Below are 23,203 nucleotides of genomic sequence, written 5' to 3' on the forward strand. Positions count from 1 at the left end.
GTTCGATGCTGTGGTGTTGTGATGATTTCCTCGGTCATGTTGAGTGGGAAACAGCTTTGTCAAAACTTGCTGCATGCGTAGCGATTAACAAAGCTCCAGCTGTCAAACACTTCAGCCCCCATGGTCCTTCTTGGAACGTAACAGTTGTATTTCTTCAGGGAGGCTTTGAAAGCATCCCTGAGGTATTTGTTGTGCCCTCCTGGTAACCAATTGCCGTGGCAAAGTTTGGAACAGAGACGTTGCTTTTGGAATCCTGTGTCAGGCATGTGGTCAATGTGGCTTTAACTATACAAGCTGTAAGATATTTCCCAAGCCTGTTTTCACACATGGACAGAGACAGATTAGCAGTGTTTTCCCATATAAAAAGTTGTGAATTTGTTATGATTCTAGCAAAAGAATAGCCAGAAAGAATATCTAGAACTCATATTTGAGGAAGTACTATTGCAATAAATACATGAATTTGACTGCAGATGTTTTCCATGTAACTGCTAATACTTATTCATCTTTATGGCTTGTCCCACTCTCTGTTCATTTTCTATTCCACCCACAGGCTGGTTTTGGAATTGGCTGTGATGAGATCTTTAAACAAGCTAAACTGAATGAGCTGAATGGACTTTTCTTGATGCAATTTTCATCAGATGGAGAATGTTCTGAGATAACTGATATACAGGATCATGAAACAAAAACAGAAATTGCTGGAGAAACTCAGCAGTTCTGGCAGCTTCTTTGGGAGCGAAAGCGTTATGAGTCAGGTGACCCTTCTTCACAACTGTTAGCGGCTCGGAAAAGGTAGCATTTATGCTGAGGTCGCAGTTGGGAAGGGGAGAGGGGTAAAGGGAGAGGTGAGTGGATAGATGTAGATGGAGCCCAGAGAGAGACAGATATGAACAGGGTAGGTACGGGATCATCATATGATTCAGAAGACATGCCTGAGCATTACTGTGGAAAGGAGTAACTCTCCCTGACACTGAAAGACTGAAAGAAGCTGAGAACTGTCCAAAACAGAGGTGGGGCCAGAGTATTCAGATCATCAAGATGACCAAAATAAACATGTCTTCAGCTCAGCTGAGAAGGAAGAATTGTGAGCGATAAAAAACATATTTGGACAAATATTTCAGGAACATGGTCATTGCCCACCAGAAGAAAATATCGGGGTTTTGACTTCTTCATTTTGCATTCTGATGGGAAGCACAACATGAAGTACATGACCGTGATATTCTGATGTGCTCCATATAAGGAATCTTTGGAAGTTGTACTCTAAATACCCTAACCCAATAAAAAACCTCTAAAGGAACCTAGCAACCTAACTTAGCACAGAAAAGGGAGAGGCAGCAGCATAGTAGTGATGTGTGCAATGTTTAATGGAGACTTGGCTCACCCCTGCCATCCCTAACCATGCCCTACAAGCTGACGGGTTCTCCGTACACTGTATGGACCACATGGCGTCCTCAGGAAAGGCGAAGGGTGGTGGGGTATGCTTCCTAATCAACATTTCCTGGTGCTTGGATGACCCGAAACATCAGCTTTCCTGCTCCTCTGATGCTGCCTGGCCTGCTGTGTTCCTCCAGCTCCACACTGTGTTATCTCAGATTCCAACATCGGCAGTTCTTACTATCCCTGGCAAGCCATTGCCCCCTGGACATAGAGTACCTTACAGTAAAATGCTGTCCCTACTACCTGCCTCTGCCATGCTGACAGCAGTGTACATACCACCCCATGTGGATGTGAAGAATGCCCCAGACGTGATTTACACCACCACAAACACTCTAGAGACAAAGTTCCCTGAGGTCCTATTCATTGTGGCCAGTGACCTCAACCAAGCCAACCTCAAGAGGGCACTGCCAAAGTATCACCAACACATCTCCTGCCCCACTAGAGGACCCGAACATCCTGGACCATTGCTACACAACCGTCAAAGACACCTACTGCTCCACCCCCCATCCACACTTCGGAAAATCAGATCACAGCACTGTGTCCCTCCTCCCAGCTCTCAAGCAGAAGCTGAAATGGGAGGTCCCCTCATGAAAAGGTCCGAGGCAGTAGAAGACTATTTCTGGGACTGCTTGGAATCGGTGGACTGGACCGTGTTCAAGTGCTCATTGGAAAACCTAGACAAGTACGCCACCACCATCACGGACTTCATTAGCAAATGTGTGGAGGACTGTGTGCCAAAGAAGTCAACCCGAGTGTTCCCCAACTGTTAACCTTGGATGAACCAGGAAAACCACTCCCTGTTGAAGACCAGACGTGTAGCATTCAAGTCGGATGACGCAGACCAATACAGAAAATCCAGGTATGACCTCTGCAAAACCATCAAGGAGGCCAAGAGGCAGTACTGGACCTAGTTAGAGGCCTAAACCTACCAAAGAGACTTGCACCACCATGGCAAGGCCTAAACAATATTACGGGATACAAAGCGAAACAGAGCAAGATAGCAGACAATGACACACCCCTGGGACATGCTTAACGTTTTCTATGCTCAGTTTGAGCAGAATACCACCGGCGTGCCAACGCCTGCTCCAACCACCCCAGATACACCTGTTCCCTCTGTCACAGCTTCAGAAATCAGATCGATCTTCCTGGGAGTCAACCCAAGGAAAGCGATGGGCTCGGACAGTGTCCCCAGCCAAGCACTCAGATCCTGTGTGGACCAGCTGGTGGAGGTATTCACCGACATCTTCACCCTCCCCATCCTACGAGCCAAAGTCCCCACTTGCTTCAAGAAGACCACCATCATTTCCGTACCCAAGAACACACATGCAATGTTCTTAATGTCTACCGCCCAATAGCTCTGACCTCAATAATCATGAAGTGCTTCAAGAGGCTGGTCAGGGCCCACATCAACTCCAGTCTCCCCACCTGCCTCGATCCCTAACAGTTTACCTACCAACATAACAGATCCACAGAAGATGCCATAATCCTAGCCCTGCACTCATCCCCGGAACACCTGGACAACAAAGACACCTACGTCAGACTCTTGCTCGTTAACTACAGCTCCACCTTCAGCACCATTATCCCCTCCAGACTGATCTCAAAGCTCTGTGTCCTTGGTCTCAGCTCTGCCGTCTGCAACTGGATCCTCAGCTTTCTGACCCACAGACCCCAATCAGTGAGGATAGGTAACTGCACCTCCTCCACAATAACACACAGCACTGGAGCCCCGACTGTACTGTATGGCCAAATCCCAAACAAATGCTATTTACAAGTTTGCGGACAACACCACCGCAATAGGACGGATAGCTAACAATATTGAGTCAAAATACAGAATGGAGATAGAGGGCTTGGTGACACAGTGCAGTGAGAACAACCTCTGTCTCAACATCAGCAAAACTAAAGAACTGATCTTTAGTTTTTAGTTCTTTAGGACAGTTAAGAAGGCACAACAACACCTCTTCTTCCTCAGGTGGCTCAGGAAATGTGGCATATCCAGATGCAACGTCTACAGATGCACCATTGAAAGCATACTGTCCGAGTGCATAATGGCTTGGTATGGCAACTGCCCTCTGCTCAGGCCCGTAAGAAACTACAGAAGGTGGCGTGCACACCCCAGACCATCATGGAAGCCAACCTGCCATCCATGGACTCTATTTACATGGCTCACTGCTGCAGAAAGGCTGTCAACATCATCAAAGACCCATCGCACCCCGGTAATGATCTCTTACTACCTCTGCCGTCAGGCAGAAGATACAGAAGTCTGAACACGTGCATGAGCAGGTTCAGGAACAGCTTCTACCTGGCCATTATTAGCCTGATGAATGGACTCTCCGGTCTCAAATAATGCTGATCTTGCTAACGTTGATCTCACCTAGCCCACGCCCTGTGCAATGTAACCTGTATGTGTCTGTCTATGTCTTTTTGTTGTACATCTTTGCTGACTATGATCTGCCTATACTGCTCGTTAACGAAACTTCCCATTATACTTCAGTACACGTGACAATCAATCAATCAATGTCACTGCGGTAGTAATCTAGAACCTCAGGTTAAGGATGTAGAAGCATGGGTTCAAGTCCCGCCATGGCATATTGTGAAATTTAAAACAAATAAAAGGAAATCTGGAATTAAGAAAATGCACTAGCTTAATGGCAACCAGTAACACACCCCTGCCAACTTCTTTAAAAAGCAATCTGGTTCATTAATTTACTTCAGGGAAGGAAGTCTGCCATCCTTATCTAGTCTGGCTTACACCTGATTCCTGATCTACAGTGATGTGATTGACTCCTTTAACTGCTCTCTGAAACAGCCCTAGCAAGCCACAATCACAGCTGAGCTTGAAGATTTCCTTTGCAATTTGTGGTTGGCTTAGAAAATGCAATTGTGATTTCATTAGACGATGCTCAGGGGAGAGATTTTGGATTTTTAAGAAGCCTGCTCACTGCCTCTGCCCTGCGTTGGGTGGAGGAAAAAGTGACTGGACAGTGGAGGGGGGGGTGGGGGTGGGGGCGTAGGGGGTGGTGCTTGTTTTGCACTCAAAGCTGACATCAACATCAAACCACATTGCGAGGAAGATGGGAATCTCCACTGTTTAGATAACCATTTTGGAGTAACCAGTTATGCTATCCATCGTAACACAGCCTTGATCTGATCCAATTCTAAAATCATTGCTCAGATAGAAATTATGAGGAACTAGAACAATTGATGGAACTGCTTTTGACAAATGGTCCCAAAAGAAGTCCGATGAGGTCTTGGTTGAGGATGTGAGATGACAAATTTTGCCTCAATCCACTCAAACTCTGAGAATCAGGGAATGTCATACTCAGTTTGATTGATTTCCCATCACTCCCATTATGAAACTTGAAACAAACCTCTTCTGTTTTTGGGTGGCACGGTGGCTCAGTGGTTAGCATTGCGACCTACAGCGCCAGGAACCCAGATTCGATTCCACCCTCAGGTGACTGTCTGTGTGGAGTTTGCACATTCTCCCCGTGTCTGTGCGGGTTTCCTCCGGGTGCTCCGGTTTCCTCCCACGGTCCAAAGATGTGCGGGTTAGGTGGATTGGCCATGGGAAATTACCCATGGTGCCCAGGGCTAGACATGGGAAAGACAGGGTCAACAGGGATAGGGTGGGATGCTCATTGAAGGGTCCATGTGGGCTTGATTGGTCACATGACCTGTTTCCAAAGAGATTCCTCATAGGGATTCTATGATGTCGGGAGTTAGGAGGCGATGACAAGCAGGGAGGCGATGACCTAGTGGTATTATTGCTGGGCTGTTAATCCAGAGACCAGATAATGTTCTGGGGACCTGGGTTCAAATCCTGCCATGGCAGATGGTGAAGTTTGAATTCAATAAAAATATCTGGAATTAAGAGTCTAACGATGACGGTCAATCCATTGTCGATTGTTGGAAAAACCCATCTGGTTCACTAATGTGCTTTAGGGAAGGAAACTGCCATCCTTACCTGGTCTGGCCTACATGTGACTCCAGACCCACAGCAATGTGGTTGGCTCTAAACTGCCCCCTGGGCAATTAGGGATGGTCAATGAATGCTGCCTAGCCAGCGATGCTCTCATCCCATGAATGAATAAAGGATATGGGCGGGTGAGGTCACATACTCAGTGCCGTGATAGCTGGTGGTTTAGTTGAAGCATCAACATGTTCTAGATTTTCCTCATGATGGAATTTTCAGCTGTCAAACACAGGAAAATTGCTATAACTTCAGTTAGGTCTCGGTCTGTCGGCTAATATATTAAAACTGACACCACCAAAATGAATTTGTATTGATTGATTTCTGTTTTAAATTCTTTAATAATCCTAATCTACACACAAAAAAAATTATTGCAGACACAACTGTTGAGTAATAACAGGTTATTAATGCATATTGTTCGGTACAGACCGCTGCTTGTACCTATTTCACAATTATTTATTTTTAATTTGCAGAACCTCAGCACTGGAATTTTTTAGTTTCCTTAAACATCATCTGTGTACTAAACCCCAAGCTTTGTATCTCAAGGCCGCTACAAAGGCCAGTGCAGACTTGGAAGGGCTGAAGGGCCTCTTCTGCGTTGCATGACTGTTTGCCAGTCTGCATTTTGAATTACTTTAATTACAACTGCAGTTGTGGCTCAGTGGCAGCACTCAGTGGCTGCTGGAAATCTGAAACCAAAACAGTAAATCTTGGAGAACTTTAGCTGGTCTAGCTGTGTGGAGAGAGAAACAGAACTAATGTTTCAAGATCATTACGACTCCACTTAAGAAGCCTTGTTGAATTTCTTCAGCATTTCTGTGTTGGTTTCACATCAGTAGGGATTGGGATTCAGGCACAGATAGTATAAACTGGTTTGGCCCTATAGCATGGTACTGAGTATTGCACAAACAAAAGGTGCCAGGTTATAGCATTAAACCAAGATCCCCTCTCTTGTGTAAAAAATCTCACGGGTCTATTTGAAGGACTGTCCAGTGTCACGAGCAATATTAACCACTAACCAAAACTAGCATTTATAACGTCTCCCACACCAAAACATCAATCACACTTCACTTTGCACAAACCTATAAAATGAATTGGAGCATACTGTTATTGTGAAAGCTGAAACATCAGCTTTCCTGCTCCTCTGATGCTGCTTGGCCTGCTGTGTTCATCCAGCTCTACACCTTGTTATCTCAGATTCTCCAGCATCGGCAGTTCCTACTATCTCTGTTATTGTGAAAGTTGCTAGATAAATTCAAATGTATCGGTCATTCTTTTGGTGCTTTCCTGTTCTGCAGGTTTTGGTCCGTGTCCTTGGTTCTTCAAAAAAAGGAACTAAATACACAGAAAAACCAGAAATCGCTGCAGAAACTCAGCAGATCTAGCAGTATCTGTGGAAAGGAAACAGCATCAACATTTCAGGTTCAGTGCCCTTCTTCAGAACTTGTCTGACCCTTCATGAGTCTATGAAACCGCCATTTCTTTCTCTTCCATGTGCTTATCTAACATTCCTTTAAATGTATCTGTGATCTTCCCCTTAAACATTGTGGATATTACATTCTGGCTAAAGCTACAGCTCAGGAGGCAGCACTCTCACGCTTCTGGGTTGTAGTCCCACACCAGGGCCTGAGCACAAATTTGAGGCCGACCTTCCAGCGCAGGTCAGTGGGAGTGCTGCATTGCTGGAGGTGATGTTCTTCGGATGAAGCGTCACTCTGAGACCCCAATCTGCCTGCTCAGGTGGAGGTAAAGGATCCCATGGCACTTCTATTTTGTAGAAGATCAGGGGAGTTATTGCAGGTGTCTCCAGGCTAATATGTAACACTCAAACATTGAAATCACAGATTGTTTGCTCATTTTCATATTGCTGCTACTGGGAGCTTGCTGTATGCAAATTGGCTGCTGCAGTCCTGACATTACAGCAGTAACCACACTTCAAAAGTATTTCAATGATTGTGATGTGCTTTGAGACATCTGCTGGCCATGAAACACACCATATAAACACAAGATTTTACTTTCTTAAAAATGTTTCTTCTGAGTTCCATGTATTGTTTGTTAGTAGCTATCCTATTTCCACAACGTCTCGTTTTGGATGCCTCCCACACCTTTACCATATCCATCCCATCAAAGCCCATTTGTAATTTCTCTCAGATGACCCTCTTAGCCTTCCCCTGAGGTGTGTATTGTCATAACGACAGATCAGAAGCCAGGAGTATTATGGGCATCTTTTGAATTTTCGTTCCAAAATGTGTTTTTTTAAAAAAGAGGACTACTACAGATGAAGAAAAAGACATATTGTATATGTAAATTCAGTGCTGTCTGTCAAAATCCTGTGTGGAAATGTCCCACCTGTTGGGTATCAGGGAGACTTCAAGCAGAGAAAGAGATGTAACAGGAAGAGATAATGATGGGGCTAACTATCACCCCATCTCTCAGCAATAAACTTCCTCTTGCAGACACTTCTTCTGTTTTTCCAAGAATATACAAAAAAGGGTTAAAAACAGACTGCAGTCCTGGTCTTTGTGTGTTAACGGAAGAATGTGTGCTACTCGAAGAAGGTGTATGAGCCTGGGTTCGAGTGCTTGTGTGCTGTCAAAGTCACAGTCGAAGAACCACTCACTAGTCACCCCTGCGTTGCAGGTAAAAGGTCTGTAATACTCTGCAAGCTCAAAGTCAACTAGACAGTGAGCCATTCAAAAGGAAACAGGGAAAGAAAGACTTTCTTCCTCTGAAAGCAGCCAGCCAACCACCGTAAAAGGAAATTGGACAAACAGACTTCAATTAAACTGCAAATCCAAAAATTGTGAAATTAACTGTTCAGCTACCAAAGTTCTGCTCTGTACTCTTCATAAATGACATAGGGAGACTGATTGGTATATATTTTTGAAATGTTACAATCTTTATAATTCATTTCTTACCCTTAATCTGTGTATATGTGTATTGTAATATTATTGCTTTTGGCATTCAATAGATAATAAACACACTCTTTTGTTAACTCGAAGCCTGGTTAAATTGGCTCCTTTTAAAGCAGAAGTAGCAGGTGAGTAACGAAGCAAGAGCTAGTTCGCCTCTTCTTACCCAGGGGCGTAGGGATTCATCTGTCTGGAACTGTAATGATTTAGGGAACCTTGCCCATGATCGTAATCGTGTGCATGTTTGTGTGTATGTGCATCTTTGTGTGTGTGCGCATGTTTATTAGTGTGCATGTTTCTGTGTGTGCATGTTTGTGTTTGTGTGTGTGTGCGTGTTTGTGTATGAGCATTTGTGTATGAGGGTGTTTGCCTGTGTACATGTTTATGTGTGTGTGTATGTGCATGTGTGTTTGTGTGTATGTGCATGTGTGTTTGTGTGTGTGTGCATATTTATGTGTGCATGTTTTTGTATGTGCATGTTTGTGTGTGCGTGTTCATGTATGTGCATGTTTGTGTATATGCACGTTTGATAATGTGCGTGTTTGTGTGTGTGTTGGTGTATTTGCGTGTGTGTGTGCATGTTTGTGTGTGTGTGTTTGTTAATATGCATGTTTGTGTGTGTGTGCGTGTTTGTGCGTGCGTGCATGTTTGTGCATATATGTGTTTGATGATGTGTGTGTTTGTGTGTGCGTTTGTGTACTTGCGTGTTTTTGTGTGCTTGTTTGTGCGTGTGCATGTTTGTGTGTATGTTTGCATATGTGTGTTTGTGAATATGTGTGTTTGTTTGTGTGCATATTTGTATATGTGCATGTTTGTGTGTGAACATGCTTGTGTGTGTATGTGTGCATGTGTGCATGCTTGCATGTGTGTGTGTGTTTTGTACATGCGTGGTTGTGTACATACATGTTTGAGTGTATGCGTGTTTATGTGTGCATGTTTGTGTGCGCGCATGTTTGTGTGCATGTTTTGTGTGTGCATTTGATAATGTGCATGTTTTGGCTGTGCGTTTGATAACGTGCATGTTTGTGTGTGTGTTTGTGTATGTTTATTAATGTGCATGTTTGTGTGTATGTATATGTGTGTGTGCATGTTTGTGGATGTGCATGTTTGTGTATGTGCATATTCATGTGTGTACATGTTTATGTGTGTGTGTTTGTGTATGTGCATTTGTGTGTATGTTTGTATGTATGTATCTATGTGTGTTTATATGTGTGTGTGTGTTTGTGTATGTGCATTTGCATGTGCGTGTTTGCATATATGCGAGTTTGTGCGCATGTGTGTTTGAATATGTGCAAATTTGTGCACGTGTGTGTTTGAATATGTGCAAATTTGTGCACGTGCGTGTTTGTATATGTGCAAATTTGTGTGCGTGCATGTTTGTGTGCATGCATGTTTGTATATGTGTGTGTTTGTGCGTGCATGTTTGTGTGTGTGCGTGTGTGTGTGTATGTATGTATATGTATGTTTGTGTAAATGTGTGTGTATGTGTGAATGTTTGTGCGTTTGTGCATGTGTATGTGTGTATATTTGTATGTGATTGTGTATGTACGTTTATGCATGTTTGTGTGTACGTGCTTGTATGTACGTGTTTGTGTTTGTGCTTGTGCTTGTTTGTGTGCGTGTTTGTGTGTGTGTGTGTGTGTACATGTTTATGTTTCTGCATTCTTTTAAGCCACTGCAGCAAATGTAACTGTGTGAGACTGTGTGCATTAATGGCTGCACAATAAATGCAATGCGGCAGTTCTACTTGCTTCCTTTGCACTGAGCAAATGATCATGAGTTTGCGTCTGTTTGTGCTTCCATTAATTATTTAGCATTCATGGAAAACAAACATGTGCTGGCACAGGGTATCCCCAGTTGGACCACGGACCCACGCTGTCAGGATGACTGGTGTCCATATAAATGGCAGGGTCCTGTCCAGCCACAAAAGGATGTGAAATTTTTACCACTTGGCCTCATGAATAGGACATAAATCCTCATTATAGCATGGCACTGCTGCATTATATTTATAATTACACCTTTGGTATCTTTGGACAGGAAGTAGGCAACTGGGATACAGTGATCATCTCCTGTACAAACCCCCTTGACCCTAACACTTCTCCTTTTACCTTATAGGTAATTAAGTCTGTGATTGTTGATGGGAACCAGGGATTGAGTTACTAAAGATAAATACTTGAGAAATAGCGGAACTAGGAGAAAAAAAAGTACAGAATCTTTGAAGATAGTATTCATGATGAGAAAAAGTAATTCCTATTATTGTGTGTACACCAAAATTTACATTTTGATGTAATGCAGGCACCATTGGACATGAATAATGTGGAAAAAAAAATTGAAAATAGTTAAAAAATTTTGGCCAGGCAATTCAGGATGGATGTTAGGAGGCGCTTCTATGCAGAAAGAAGGGTAGTGGTTTGGAACTTGCTTTCAGAAATGGTAGTTGATGCTAGATCAGTTGTGAATTTTAAATCTGAGATAGGTACATTTTTGCTGAGCAAAGCAATTAATGGATATGGACCAAAGGCAGATATGTGGAGTTAGGCCACAGATCAGCCATGATCTCATAGAATAGTGGTATAAGCTCAAAGAGCTGAATGGCCTGTTCCTGTGTTCCTATAGCATATAGTTAGGCAGTTAGCATCTGAGAGAGAGAAGTTTTAATGTAGATTTTGCCGTTTATTTTTATATCAGATTTTCAGCTTCAGAGGTTAATTATTCTCCCTGCATTGGTGTCATAGAAGTCTAGAGCAGAGGAAGAAAGGTAATTTCAGAGGAATTTTGCAGCTTGTATATCCTACTAGGGGAACAGCCACCAATATTTATTATTTTACGTAATACTGGTATCACCCCAATTCATATGATGCTCTGCACCACGCATGGGTGTGAGCTCCAATTTTGTCACTTTGCACATACAACAAATATTTACTACCTGTCGCTGGTGTTCGGCAACTGGCTTTAGTCAAGTGGAACAGAATGTTATTATAAATAAGTGTTGGTTTTTTTTCTAATGCAATGGGAAGATCCTGAACCTCAGCTTTCAGCTGTTTTGGACACGGCCCCATAGTGAGAAAGTCTAGCTCCTTATTTGTCATGGATGAACAGTGGTGAGATATATAAACCTGAACTGACCAGCTTGGTTTGTAATCTGAGCTCTTAGTTCTGTATGATCAGAATCCTGTTCTGTTGTGTTGCTAACCAACAATCAGTAACCTTCCTGTCAAAGGCTAGTAGAATATTTGGTACCTTTGCTGTGTGTGAAAAGAGTCTACAGCCCAAAATTGAGCTTGAGCATAATAATTCACTTGGAATTTTAAAAAAGTTAAATTTTACAATTCTTCTGGAATACCAACCATTGGTTTGGTGCCTGCACTTCCAATGGATATTTTTTCACATATAACCCTGAGAAACTTGCACTCTGACTTTGGATAATAGATGCTGGGATAATTGGAGCTTTTCTGACTGGGCAAGGGTACAAAGGGATATAGAGGTAAGGTAGATAAATGGAGACGAGGTGCAGATCAACTATGATCAAATTAAATGGTGGGGATGGCTGAAGGGATTGAAAGAGGCTTATTCCCGTTCATGTGGTGCTGTCTATGGGTTCTGAAATTATTAAACCTATTCCCATGTTCATCAATCACTCTCACATATCCTTCTACCTTTAGGGTAAATACAAGTAGAGGGGTGTCTGCAGTACTTGGTGCCATTATGAATGGGCTCTGGACTACAAAAGGTACTGCCTTTTTGGTAAGATATTAAACCCATGCCCCATCGGCCCTTCCCTGTGAACAAAAACAATCCCCTTGCAATATTGGACAAAGTGTGGAGGAGCTGCCCTCAGCCCACCCAGGCGATGGCCTAGTGGCGTTATCACTGGACTATTAATCCAGAGACCCACGTCATGTTCTGGGAAACTGGGTTCCAATCCCACCACAGCATGTGGTGGAATTTGAATTCAAAAAGAAATCTGGAATTGAGAGTCTAAGATAACAATGAACTGATTGTTTGGAGGAAAAAAAAACCCATCTGGTTCCCATATGTCCTTTAGGAAGCTACCATCCTTACCTGGCCTGGCCTGCATGTGACTCCAGACCCACAGCAATGTGGGTGACTCTTAACTGCTCTCTGAAATGGCTTAGTCAGATAGGTTTAAGGTGAGAGGGGAAACATTTAAAAGGGACCTAAGAGGCAACTTTTTCATGCAGAGGGTGGTGTGTGTATGAAATGAGCTGCTTGAGGAAGTGGTGGAGGCTGATACAATTACACCATTTAAAAGGCATACAGATGGATATATGAATAGGAAGGATTGAGAGGGGTCTGGGCCAAATACTAGCAAATAGGACTAGATTAATTTAGGATATCTGGTTGGCATGGACGAGTTGGACCAAAGGGTCTGTTTCTGTGCTGTACATCTCTATGATTCTATGACTAAGGGGAATTAGTGATGGGCAACAAATGCTGGTTTAGCCAGTGACGCCCACATCCAATGAATAAGGAAAGGCTGTGATCTCATTGCATTTTACGGGACATAGCCATGTACGAATTGGCTGGTGTTCAACAACTAAACTTTAGTTCACTTTCTGATGTCCGACTCATGTGAACGTTACTGTCAAAGAATGCTCTTTATCATCAATAGAACATTATTGATGGTGACAAACCATCCAGTGCTAGGTAAAATAATGCAGGACTAAGGTAAAGCTGCCATTACCCACACCAACAATATTGTGGAATTCCATCATTGCTACATTTATGATGTTAAATGCACATTTTCCTACTCTGTGCCAGCCTACCGATGTCAAGTTGCCCTTAAAATTACCTGTGATACTTCATTCAGATTGACCCAAATGTGAAAAAGAACCATCAACGTCAGAGAAAGTAATCACAGGACAAAGAAAAGCTGCAAGTTCACACCATGTATTTTTCAGCTGTGCAAATTAAAATTTGAACTCACTCAACCATCATTTATGTACATCAGGCGTAGCATGTTCAAGAACCTGCAAAGGGGTAGTTTCCTGCTTTTGATGTGATTCATAAAAATACCCTGAAAGTGAAAAGAAACGCAGGGCAGGTCTGCAGCAAGAGTCACGTAAAACAAATCTAAAATTTGCTACAAAAGTGACTTTTGTTCCTTGCCCTGCATGTAAACCTGGTCAGAATTTGAAGAGAGCCAGTGAATGTGCAAATTCTCATGATAATTTTTTTTATTGTTTGTGAAACGTAGGTGTTATTGGCAGGTGCATTTATTGCTCATTCCGAATTTCCCTTGAGAAGGTGGTGGTGAGATGCATTCTTGAACCACTGCAGTACATGTGATGTAGGTACACCCACAGTACTCTTAGGGAGGCAGTTTCAGAATCTTGGCCCAGAAGCAATGAAGGAGCAGCAACCAATATTCCCTCCAATTTTTTTTTGCAGCGTGGACCTCAGAGGTCTAAGTGTGGCATTAGCCTCCCAACCCGGACGTCAATGCGTTGGTACATCGATTAGTGAGCCTGAACCTCAGAAGATCCTCAGAGCAGTTACTGGGCTGTGCAGCTCAGAGGAAACACTGGTAGCAATATATTTCCATGTCAGAGCAGAGTATGGATAGAAAGAAGGATAATTAGTTGGTTTGTTGAAATATCATCATCACAACAAATTGGGATGATGGTACAAATAAAACAAGTACTCTTAATTCATACCACAGTTATAGACAATCATTAAAACAAAATATAAAATCATAAAAGAATTGCTCCATTATGATGATTTCAGCGTGGAGACCATTACAATACATTGTATGATGTAAGTCCCTTAATTTATAAGATAGAAATGAAAGGTCTACTACACTTTGCACTTTGTATTAATGTTCCTAATTCATGCATGGTTAGGTTGATTTTATTGAATTCTCAAACATTTTAGTTGTACTATGAGTTTTGTATGGTCGGGGATTGGGCTGCATAGCAAACCTTTTGGGATTTGGGGTGCTTGTGTGCTTGTGTGTGTGTGTGTGTGTGTGTGTCTGTGTGTGTGTGTGTGTGTGTGTGTGTGGGGAGTGGGGGGTGGGGGGAGGGGGAGCGGGGGGGCGCGGTGCGGAGTTCCTAGCCAGAGACAGAAAGACTGTGTGTGTGTATGTGTCTACGTGTGCGTGCGCAGCAAGGGATAAATTGACAGTAGGGCACAGGGGGATCTGGCAACACACTCTTCCCAAAGCCCAGGATCTGTTAAGCCATGTGTTTGGTTTGCATTCCACTTACTTTAATTTTTGTACGCCAATGCAAAGGAATTTCAAGCCAATCATACAAAAGTACCCTCTCTTATACCAGCATGACATTTCATTTTGCTGCATTAGTGAGTGATAACTTCCTTCCCAAGATGATGGGCATGGATAGGGTAAGTAGATAAGGTCTTTTCTCTGAGGTGGGGGAGTCAAAGACCAGAGGGCATAGGTTCAACCTGAGAGGGGAAAGATTTAAAAGGGACCTAGGGGCAACGTTTTCATGCAGAGGGTGATGCGTGTATGGAATGAGCTGCCAGAGGAAGTGGTGGAAGTGGGTACGATTACAACGTTTAAAAGGCTTCTGGATGGTTATATGAATAGGAAAGATTTAGAGAGATATGGGCCAAATGCTGGCAAATAGGATCAGGTTTATCTAGGGTATGTGGTCAGCATGGACGAGTTGGACCAAAGGGCCTGTTTCCTTGCTGTACATCTCTACGACTCCACGACTATCTGACTCACCTTGTACCATTAGTTTGTTGCAAAGCGAAATAGAGAGACATCTGAATTGAATTAGACATTACTGATGAGTCAAAGAGACATACAGCATGGAAACAGACCCTTCGGTCCAACTAGCTCACACCGGCCATGTTCCCAAACCAAACTCGTCCCATTTGTCTGCGTTTGGCCCATGTCCCGCTAAATCTTTGAACAAAAACAGAAGTTGCTGGAAAAACTCAGCAGGTCTGGCAGCATCCGTGAAGAAAAATCAGAGTTAATGCTTCGGGTCCGGTGACCCTTCCTGAGAAATCCCCTCTAAATCTTTCCCATTCATGCAGTTATCTAAATGTCTTTTAAATGTTGTAATGGTATTTGCATCCACCACTTCCTCCAGCAGTTCATTCTACATATGAACAACTGTCTGTGTAAAAAGGTTGCTGCCAATGTCTTTTTAAATCTTTCTCCTCTCACCTTAAAAAATATGCCCCCTAGCCTTGAACTCACCACCCTAGGGAAAAGATTCTTGCTATTCACTTATCCATGCCCCTTATAATTTTATAAACCTCTGTAAGGTCACCTCTCAACCTGCTATGCTCCAGTTAAAAAAAGCCCAGCCTGTCTTTACAACTCAAACCTCTCATTCCCAGCAACATCCTGGTAAATCTTTTCTGAACTGTCTCCAACTTAATAATATCCTTCCTATAGCAGGGAGACCAGATCTGCACTCATTACTCCAGAAGATGCCTCACCAATGTCCTATACAAGCTCAACATGACATCCCAACTCCCATACTCAAAGGTCTGAGCAATGAAGGCAAGTGTGCGAAACCGATTTTTTGAAGAGTTGCTTTTCATTGATCAGTTTTAAAGGGTGTATTTTCCTGTTCATGTTAGATTGATACCACCGTAAGACAAGTGAACTTGAAGTAGGTGCAGGGACTAGTGCTGTGAGTGTAATGAGCCCCATTGAGGAGAGTAACAACTTAATGACCATTTAGAGTCTTAGAATCATCCAGCACGAAAACAGGTCCTTTGGCCCAACACCATGCTGACCAGGTTTCCTAAACTGAAGTAGTGCCATTTGCCTGCTTTTGGCCTATATCTGCTAAATATTTCCTAACCATGTACCTGTCCAAATGTCTTATAAATTTTGTAATTGCATCCGTCTCCACCACTTCCTCTGGCAGCTCATTCCATACACGCCCCACCCTCTGTGTGAAGAAGTTGCCCCTCAGGCCCCTTTTAAATCTTTCTCCTCTCACCTTAAACCTATACCCTCCAGTTTTGGACTCCTCTACCCTGGGGAAAAAACCTCAGTAATTCGTTTTATTTATGCCACTCTTGATATTATAAACCTCTTTTCTGTAAACCCTTGGCCTCCTATGCTCCAGGTAAGAAGTCTGCCTTGTGAGCAGCCTCTCCTTATTACTCAAACCCACCAGTCTCGGTAGCATCCTTGTAAATCTATTTTGCACCCTTTCCATTTAACAGTAGTTGGGGGGTGGGTGGGGGGTGGGGGTGGGGGCGGAGGGGAGGGGGGAGGTGGGTGCGGCGCAGAACTGTATGCAGTATTCCAAATTTGTGCTGATTCAGTTCCCTTGAGGAATACCTTGCAGTTAGTCGACGCCCTCACCTCTCTAATATTGAAGGCAATTAATTCAATAAAGATCCAAAAGAATTTAAAATTAAATATTGTTTTGTAATTATGCTGAGACACGTTCTGTAGAATACTTTGAGAACAGTTCAAGAACAGTGCACAATGTATCTCTGTTGTGGAAAGCATTGGTCGCCATTTGAGGAAATCTGATTGACATATGGGTTTTTTTTCTTTTTCTGTGGGTTAGCAGTGCCTTCATATGGAGGAGCTGATGCTGTGAGTAGCAGGAGGAAAGGAGGGTTTGCCCCTATATTCCTCAGAGTTGACAAAAAGAACGCTATCTGAGGAAGATTTACGTCAAAATGGCAGATGTTTCCCTTCATGCATTGCCATGTAGCTTTAAGCAGTTTAATAGCCAAAGATTTTGCTAGTGTACTGCTGGGAATTCTGAGAAATCATCACTCAGTTGATTTAAAAAGTTGCCTGCTCTATCTTGAGGGCCTGTGTGGTTTTATGTCTTGGTTATATGAATGGTAATGACATTGGTATTCTTTGAAAGCACTGCCACATCCATAATGACTCTACACCTTACATCTCATCATTCCAACATCTGTTCTTCTAATCCCAGAATCCCCCACAGAGACATCTCCTCCCCCCACCCATTCCTCCCTTTCCGGTGTTGTCTCTCTCCAATAAAGCTCTCACCAACTTCCCACTGCTGGGTTGAACACCCCTGGAAAAATCCCATTGTTTTTCTGTCACCTCACCTTTATTAATGCACCCCTCAATCCACCCATCTCCACGTCACAGAGTGAGTCAGTGTAACTGGGTTCAAAGGCCTCACTGAATCTCCTAGGGACCACATGAATTATGAACCCTCCGCTTGTTGCCATGGCGACGTCAGGTTTATTTCTCTTCCTAAATCTAATTACTGTCTAATATCCAGCATTTCAGAAAGAACATCAGAGATGTATAGTGCAGTGGCAGCTGGTAGAGAGAGGCCAGCATGTCTTAGCAGCAGCTGTGACAAATGAATAATTTGTATCCTATCAGTTTGGAAGGCTCATAGAATGCAAATTTCGCCTCATCCATCACAGAGAGAGCAGTCCAGAGACGAGAACAGAACCCGCAAGAGTGAGCAGGCATTTGCATTTGGCAGGACAGCTATGGAGAAAGGATACGAGGGGAGGTAGAAAGGGTCAGAGGCTGTAATGTTTATATATGTGGCCCTCTTATGCAGGTGAGCTTGCTCCCCTATTGCATCTTACAATATACACAGGTCCGGCAGCTTCTGTGAAGAGGGAAACAGAGCTTATGTCTCACGATGTGTCTGATTCTTCTTCTTCAGTCCTGAAAATTCAAAGTGTCCGAGTAAATGCGAAATATTTTTGATGCTGGAAATCTGAAACAAAACCAAAAATTGCTGGAGAAACTCAGCAGGTCTGACAGATCTGTGGAGAGAGAAAGCAGAATTACTGTTTTGTGTCCAGTATTCAGTGCTGAAGAAGAATTAGGCTGGATTGGAAATGTTAACAATTTTTCCTGTCTCTATGGATCCTTCAGACCTGCTGACTTTCTCCAGCACATTCTGTTTTTACTTCAGATCTCCAACCTCAGCATTGCATTGCTTTTATGTGGCTATTTTTGATTGGAGAACCTCACAAGTTTTTTTTTTGTTAATTTAACGTATTATTCCCCTAATCAACCTGTTCACAGATGTTATTACACACCTTTAGAGCAGATGGAACCTGAACCTTGGCCTCTCAGTCCATGGGGTAATGACACTAACCACAGTGCCACAAGAGGACCCCCAAACTTCAAATCTTTTAGGAGTGGGAAACAAATGATCTTCCCCTGTAGCTACCCCCTTACACCACCACCACTGAAACCAAGACACCTACTGTCCTCCATTTGTGCCACCTGGATAATGATGATGTTTTGAGAGCAATGTGATAAGCTTGGGACTACAGGAAATATGACCGTTTGCCGGAAAATATTTTCTCAGAAGCTGCTGCTGTGGTATTCCTCAGCAAACAAAAAACAATAAGTGACATGTAAGCATGGAGAAGCAAGATTGATGGCTTCAGGGCTTCTTGTGAAGACAAATTTCTGCTTTTGAAGGATTTGTTTTTTTTTTCGTTTTTAGACTGGCAGCATCTTATCTAGAGTTTTTTTTTCCTTCAAACGGTTGTTAAAACAAATGATTGGAGTCATAAGACTGTACAGCACAGAAGGAGGCCATTTGATCCATCAAGTCTCTACCAGCTCTTTGAATGAGCTGTCCAATTAGTCCCACATCACTGTCTTTTATCCACAGCCGTACATTTTTTTTTGCTTTTTAAGTATTTATCCAATCCCTTTAGAAAGCGAATCTACTTCCACCATCTTTTTAGACGGTGCAGTCTAAATTGTAACAACTCACTGCAGAAAGCACAGTCTCCTCAACTCTTCACTGATCCTTTGGCCAAATATCTTGAATCTGTGTCCTGTAGTTAGTCAGTAGGAGAAGTATTGGCGCAGTAGTAGTGGCTGTGGTAATATCACTGGACTAGTAATCAAAAACCCAAGTGATCTGGGGGCATAGTTTCAGATCCCACTGTGGAAGATGGTGAAATTTGAATTCAACAAAAATCTGGAATAAAGAGCTAGCCTAATGGTGATTTAATGCTGAATTGCCATAAATATCTACCTCATGCCTTTAGGGAAGGAAATCTGCCACCCTTACCTGGTTTGGCCCACATGTGACTCCAGACCCATAGCAATGTGGTTAACTCTTAACTGCCCTCTGGGCAATTAGGGATGGATAATAAATGCTGGCCTCACCAATAATGCCCACTCCTTATAAATAAATGTCAAAAAATTCCTCTTGATGTTTAAAACCATTTCTCTCCTTATTTAAACTCTTAGTCTCCTCTTAACCTCTATTCTAAGGCGAACATTTCTGTAGTCTCTTGAATATTTGATGTCCCACATGCCACACACTGTCTTGGTAAAACTCCACTGTAACCACTCTGAGGTCTTGATGGTCTTCTTAAAGTATGGGATTGATAATTGCAATACACTGAGACATAACCGGTCATGTCACAGAGAGTGTTTGGGGCCAAAGCGTTGAACATTTTCAAGAAGGAGTTAGAATAGTTCTTAGAGCTAAAGGGATCAAAGTGTGTGAGGAGAAAGCAGGAACAGGGGACCGAGTTGGATGATCAGCCATGATCATAGTGAATGGTGGAGCCGGCTCAAAGGGCCAAATGGCCTACTCCTGTGCATATGTTTTAACTTTCTATCTGTAAAAGTTTAGTGTAGCTAACGTCTTGCTGGGGAAGGGAAAAGGTTTGGAGCAGACATTATCATCAACAGATGATGGTAAGTGTAGTGATTGTAATGAGGTCAGCCAGATAGACCTCATAGAATATGAGTGCTGTGATTGGACTGTTAATGTAGTCCAATCAGGGAGCCCTGGCTGACAGATAAGGAGTGTCAGAGGTTCTGTTCACTCTCGAGCTGGATCTGAGGGAGCTGGATTAGTGTCAAGGACCCTCCACATGTAGATATGGGGTGACTTGGTGACAGGATACCAGCCTCTGTAGAGTTTTTTTTCAGTAAGAGTAAGGAGTTATGCTAAAGATGGGGGCCAAAACCATGATGCAATAGAGAGACAGACTGCAGATGAAAGAAATGATCTTTGTCTAGAAAGAATCATGCCTGAGAAATTTAATTCCATTCTATAAAATGTCAGTTCTTTTGAATTTATGTTGTGCTGGTATCATTGGTGCTCACTGACAATTAAAGGCGACGCCGATGTACATTTCCAAACTCGCCAAGATAATTGGGAGTTACTTTGGCCTAGTTCTGGTTGGGATTCCCTCATCCTGTTGTCTGGCTGGCTTTTAAAGGCTGCTCAAGTCTATCGCCCGGATTTTCTAATCAGCATTATTTCAAAGGATTACCAAGGGCATTAAAGTAATGCCAATTGGAAAATTCCTCCTTTATCCTGACTCTCAAATTATCTCAAATCTTTAACCTCCTTCAGCTGAAGAGGTTCCTTCTTGAAAGGAAGGCAGTAGGGATGCAGTTCATTCTTATCCCACCTCTAGATTGTATGTACTCTGCAAGGTTCCATCAGGTGACTACCCTTATCTCAATCACCATTGGTCCTCTAAAACAAGCATCTTAGAAGCTTACTGCTTTCCATCACCTGCTAGGAGGCAAACGGACTATGTTTGGCCTCCTGACTTCAGCCCAAGCTATCATTTGCCACGCCCAATCCCTGTTTTTGTAGCTATGTAATAAATGCGTCAAAACAAAATGAAAAAGTGCACCATTTTTATTATCTGATTTCCTCCTTGGTTCAGCTGACAAATGTGTCCTGGAGATTAATGTTTCATTCTTGGAGCCCCTATGATGTTTCTGGAGGATTGGTTTTCAAAGCGTTGCCCCCTCCCTATCTCTGTTATTGCCTCAATCCCTACAATCCTTCTGATCCCTGTGTTCCACCAATCCCAGCTTCTAAAGTATCTTGGATTTTAATTGCTGATCTAGGAGCCATCTCTGTGCCGTAAGCTCTGGAATTTCTTTACACCTCCCTGCCTTTCTCTTTTCCCTTTAGGACATACTTTAAAAGCCTGTTGTGGGTATCCCTGCTATAGGGTGGATGTTGTTAAACTGGAAAGGCTGCAGAAAAGATTTATAAGGGATGTTGCTAGGACTGGATGGTTTGAGCCATAGGGAGAGGCTGTATTGGCTGGGACTATTTTCCCTGGAGCATCGGAGGCTGAGGGGCGACCTTACAGAGGTTAATAAAATCATAAGAGGCATGGATATGGTGAATAGCTAATGACTTTTCCCCAGAGTGGGGGGGTCCAAAACTAGAGGGCATGGGTTTAAGATGAGAGGGGAAAGATATGGGACCTGAAGGGCAACTTTTTCACACAGAGGATGGTGCATGTATGGAATGAGCTGCCAGAGGAAGTGGTGGAGACTGGTCTGATTACAACATTTAAAAGGCATTTGGATGGGTATATGCGTAGGAATAGTTCAGAGGGATATGGGCCATATTAGAGGGACTAGTTCAGTTTACGAAACCTGGTCTGAATGAATGAGTTGGACAAAGGGCCTGTTTCTGTGCTGTATGACTATCTGCTGTGTCTCTCTGACCACGTTTATGTTCACCTGCCCCTCATGTGCCTCGGTTTGTTTGATAGTGATTATGTGAAATTCCTCAGGGATAACTATGTCGAAGGTGCTATATAAATGTGTGTGGCAGGGACTGTAAGGGAGCTAAGGAACCAGTCTGGCGTCCATTTGAATTTGCTGTCACAGTGGGCAGTGAGGGGAATTCAAACATTGTCCCAGACTGTCTGTTACTGATCTGTTAAGTCAGCTTTCAAAATGTAGGGGACAATAGTTAATGCATGTGTTGTGTAATAAACCTGGACACACTAAGGATTTGTGCAATACTGAAGATAAGACTTGTACAACTATGCATAAGAAATCAAATAATTGCAAATTAAAAGTTGTGCCAAGACTGGTGGAATCAGTCCAGGACTAAATGCTCCAAATTCTGTCTCAAGGTTTACAGATAATAGAATTATCAATGAGAGTAAAATTTAATATTGGATCACTGCCTCCTGTGAAATGTAGACCACATCTATCAATGCAAATGGGTCCAACCTTTGGAGATAAATAAATGGCGTTTAGGTTTTTGGTGGGTACGGTAATTGCACAGAAGTTGTTTTCCCTTAGGGGGATAATGTCGGAGTAAGGAGTTGCCCATTTAAGACAGAGATGAGGAAGGATTTTTTTCCCCCTCTGAGAGGGTAATGAATCTGTGGAATTCTTTGTCGCAGTAGGCTATAGGGGCAGGGTTGTTAAGTGTATTTAGAATCGTAGAACCCCTACAGTGTGGGAACAGGCCCTTCAGCCCACCAAATCCACACTGACACTCAGAGCATCCCACCTACACCCATTCCCCTAATCTACACATCCCTGAACACTACAGGGCAATTTAGCATGGCCAATCCACCTAACCTGCACGTTTTTGGATTGTGGGAGGAAACCAGAGCACCCGGAGGAAACCCACACAGACACGGAGAGAATGTGCAAACTCCTCACAGACAGTCGCCCGAGGGTGGAATTGAACTCCGGTCCCTGGCACTGTGAGGCAGCAATGCTAACCACTGAGCCACCATGCCACCTGAGATATCAGAGGCCTGAGATACCAGAATGTTAGTAGCAGGTTTGATTCCTGGGCTATGAACCACATTTCGGAATATTCTGGATTTTGCATAACAGGAAAGAAAATATTTTTGGACCAAAGCTGTTTGATTGAACAGGCCTGTTACATTCTCATGGCGGCGACTGTGCATTTCTGCAGTACTCCACTTCCTCAGGATATTTGGTTGGGTCTGGGTGGGATGCACTTCAGAGGGTCTGTGTGGACTTGATGGGCCGAATGGCTAGCTTCCATACTGTAGGGATTCTATAAGCTGTTACCTGTGGTGCATAGCCCAGTCTCCCCAGACTACAGGTAAATGATTTACGCAACACCAGTAACTGTTCTGCCATCTCTCCTGGGATCATTCACATTGAGAATAACTG

General features: G+C 43.1%; 1 protein-coding gene across 1 annotated transcript in view; it reads left to right on the forward strand.

The window, feature by feature from the left end:
* Nucleotides 1-23,203, forward strand: part of LOC109913024 (Down syndrome cell adhesion molecule-like protein 1 homolog) — a 554,371-nt gene that overhangs the window by 250,510 nt on the left and 280,658 nt on the right. The gene's annotated exons all lie outside the window — the stretch shown is intronic.

Source organism: Rhincodon typus, chromosome 32, assembly GCF_021869965.1.
Source record: "Rhincodon typus isolate 14 chromosome 32, sRhiTyp1.1, whole genome shotgun sequence".
NCBI lineage: Eukaryota > Metazoa > Chordata > Chondrichthyes > Orectolobiformes > Rhincodontidae > Rhincodon > Rhincodon typus.